Source organism: Gossypium arboreum, chromosome 11, assembly GCF_025698485.1.
Source record: "Gossypium arboreum isolate Shixiya-1 chromosome 11, ASM2569848v2, whole genome shotgun sequence".
NCBI lineage: Eukaryota > Viridiplantae > Streptophyta > Magnoliopsida > Malvales > Malvaceae > Gossypium > Gossypium arboreum.
In genome coordinates this window covers 49,177,077-49,180,961 of record NC_069080.1, presented here as the reverse complement: position 1 = coordinate 49,180,961, position 3,885 = coordinate 49,177,077, and the positions used below count along the sequence as shown (strand labels likewise).

Sequence of the window (3,885 nt, the reverse complement as noted above, 5' to 3'; positions counted from 1 at the left end):
TAACCAGAGAGTCCATCTAGAAAGTAGTAATACATGTGTCCGGATAATCTTTCTAACATTTGGTCAATGAATGGAAAGGGGAAGTGATCTTTTCTTGTGGCGTCAATCAGTTTCCTGTAGTCTATGCAAACTCTCCACCCTGTAACTGTTCTTGCTGAGATTAATTCATTCTTCTCGTTGGTCACAAGCGTCTTGCCTCCTTTCTTGGGGACAACCTACACTGGATTTACCCAAGAAATGTCAGAAATAGGATAAATAATTCTAGCATCTAGAAGTTTAATTACCCCAGCTTTTACAACTTCCTTCATGTTGGGGTTTAGACGTCTTTAAGCTTGCACACACGGTTTGTATTCATCTTCCATCAAAATTTTGTAGGTGCAAAAAGAAGGGCTGATTCCTTTAATGTCAAAAATTTTCCACGCTATGGCCTTCTTATGTTCTTTTAATACTTGGATTAATTCTTCTTTCTCCTTGGGCTGCAAATTAGAAGCAATAATAACTGGTAATGTAGAATTATTTCCAAGGAATGCATATTCTAAATGGTTTGGTAATTGTTTAACTTCCAGTTTGGGAGACTCCTCAATAGAGGGTTTTTGCTTAAGTTCATCGTTTATTTTAATACCCTCATATTCTACTTGTCTTGACGAATGGTCATTAGGTTCCTCACCTGTCTCCTCGTCTTGAGCTAGATACGGTCCCGTCGTCTCCTCTTGTACAATTTCCTGAAAAGAGTCTTAAGTAACATGATCAATAGAGTCAATGAAATAACATGAATCATCTTGTTCCCTAGAGAATCTCATAGCATCATAAATTTTAAAGATCATCTCCTCGTCACCTACTCTAAGTACCAATTTACCGTCACCCACGTCAATCACAGCTCTAGCAGTGGCTAGGAATGGGCACCCTAAAATTAAGGGTACTTTGACATCTTTATCCATGTCAAGCACAAAAAAATCAATAGGGAATATAAATTTATCTACTTTTACGAGTACATCTTCTATAATACCCCTAGGATATTTAATAGATTTATCGACTAATTGAATACTCATCCTAGTAGGTTTAGGTTCCCTAAGACCAAGTTGTTTGAATATTTTACATGGCATCAAATTAATACTAGCGCCTAAATCAGCTAGTGCTTTTTCAACATTCACATTACCAATTAAGCAAGGGATAGTAAAACTTCCTGGATCTTTTAGATTGGTTGGCAGCTTGTTTTGGAGTATGGTAGAGCACTCCTCGTTGAGTTCTACTGTAGATAAGTCCTCGAACTTCCTTTTATTTGTTAGAAGCTCCTTCAAAAATTTTGCGTAGGTAGGCATCTGCGAGATGACTTCAACAAAAGGTAATTTGATATGTAATTGCTTAAAAAGTTCAAGAAACTTACCGAATTGTGCATCAATGTGATCTTTTTTTAATTTTGCTGGATATGGAACGGGTGGTGTATATTCCTCCGGTACTGTTTTGTCACTATTTTTGGGTTTTTCTTCTCTTCTTTCGTTTTCCACGACTTCTTTTGCTAACTTCTTTTTAGATTCCGCTAACACTTTCCCACTCCTTAATGTAACTGCTTTGACATGCTCTCTTGATTTGGTATTACTAAGTAAATTTCCTAGTGGTTTTTCCAAGATTAGGTTGGAAAGCTGGCTTATCTGAGTTTCAAGTCCTTGGATCGATGCTTGTTGATTCTTAAGTGCTATCTCGGTGTTTTGAAAATGGGTTTCTGACACTGATATGAACTTTGAGAGCATCTCTTCAAGATTTGGCTTCTTTTCCTGTTTGTAAGGTGGTTGTTGGTAGCCCGGAGGATGTTGTGGCTTTTGATTCCCTTGACCACCCCAGGAGGAATTTGGGTGGTTCCTCCAACCTGCATTATAAGTATTACTGTATGGGTTATTTTGAGATCGAAAGTTGTTGTTACCCATATAGTTGACTTGTTCCTCTGCGGTTGTCGGATTGAAGGATTGATATTCTGTATGCACACCTCCTCCACTTGAGTCACACCTCATTACTGGATGTACCTACGTAGAACCAAGTAAACTATCAATCTTTTTATTGAGAAGTTCTACCTGATTTGACAGCATAGTAACTGAGTTGACGGTATAAACACCGGCTATTTTTGTTGGCTTAGTCCTCATGACTTGCCACTGATAGTTATTCAGTGACATTTCCTCAATGAATTCATAAGCCTCTTTAGGTGTTTTGTTGTTGATGGTTCCGCCAGCAGCTACGTCAACCATTTGCTGAGTCGAGGGATTCAGACCATTGTGGAATATTTGTACTTGAAGCCAAAGTGGTAACCCATGGTGAGGGCACCTTCTCAGTAAGTTCTTGTATCTCTCCCATGCATCTTAAAGTGTTTCTAAATCCATCTGCACAAAAGAAGAGATATCATTACGTAATTTAGCCGTTTTAGCCAGCGGAAAGTATTTTAGTAAAAATTTTTTGGTCATTTGTTCCCATGTAGTAATAGACCCTCGTGGTAACGAGTTCAACCACTGTTTAGCTTTGTTCCTCAATGAAAAAGGAAATAACTGAAGACGAATGACATCATCAGAAACGCCATTGATTTTAAATGTATCACAAAATTCCAGAAAGTTTGCTAAGTGAGCGTTGGGGTCTTCATCCTGCAAACCATCAAACTGAACAAACTGCTGTATCATTTGAATTGTGTTAGGTTTCAATTCAAAAGTATTTCCAGCTATAGCCGGTCTAACTATGCTAGATTCAGTTCCTATTAAAGAAGGTTTAGCATAATCATACATAGTGCATGGGGTAAGATTTTGATTAGCCGCAATTACAGGAGGTAGCTGATTACCTTGGTTTTCAGCCATCTCTTCGGTTGGGGGTTGAGTATTGTCTTCTTGCTCGTTCTCTGTGTATCTTAAGATGCGCCTTATTTCTCTTTGGTTTCTACGAAATGCATGATCGATTTCTTCGTCAAAAAGTAATGGTCCCGACGGTTTTCTTCTAGTCATAAACTATAAAAACCTACCAAGAGAAAGAAAAAGTAAATTAATAAATAATAATAAATTAAATTAAATTGCAAGAAAAATAAATGGCTAAAGTAATAAAAATTGAGCGTTCCTAATATCTTAGTTCCCTGGTAACGGAACCAAAAACTTGATCGCTAGGTTTCGTGATAGGTTTTAAATATTTATAATTACTTGTTCTTGAACGAACTATTATCGCGATGTAGGCAAGTGTACCTATCGAATAGTAGTATAGTTTTAGCAAGACCGGATTGTCGAACCCAAAGGAACTAAAAGTACTAGTAATGACTGTCTTTTTATTATCTAGCCTTAGAATAAAGGGGTTTTTGTTTTAATTAACTAATTATCTAAACTAAGAACGCACAGAAAAAAGAACTGGGGAATTTCTTTTGGGAAAATCGATTGACTTAAGACAATACATAAGGAAAAATCCACCTAGACTTTACTTGTTATTCTGGCTCCGAATCGGACGATTTATTTATTCAACTTGTTCTGTAGAGATCCCTAAGTTATGTTATTATCCCTATTCAAGACTAATAACGTCTAATCCCTAGATTGAATAACCGAGACTTTTCTCTAATTAACATTCTAGGGTTACATTAACTCAATCTATGGATCCCCTTATTAGGTTTCACCCTATTCTGGCAAAATCTTGTCACCCTATTTTTAGGCGCGCAATCAACTCCGCTTAATTATGACATAAGTACTCCTAGACAGGGTCTATTTCTCCTCTGAATAAGAGCATGTCTTGAATCAGTATCCTGGGATATCAAAACAAGAATTAAGAACACATAATTAAGAACAAGTTAAATATTAATCATATGATTCAGAAAATAATAACAAGATTCATCTTAGGTTTCATTCCCCTTAGGTATTTAGGGGTTTTAATTCATTT

General features: G+C 36.7%; 1 non-coding gene across 1 annotated transcript; it reads left to right on the top strand.

Annotated features, from left to right (window-relative positions):
• The first annotated feature begins 2,295 nt into the window (after positions 1-2,295).
• LOC128284957 (small nucleolar RNA R71) lies at positions 2,296-2,402 on the top strand. Its single transcript, XR_008275374.1, has one exon. It is a non-coding gene; the product is annotated as a small nucleolar RNA R71 (small nucleolar RNA).
• The last annotated feature ends 1,483 nt before the right edge of the window (positions 2,403-3,885 follow it).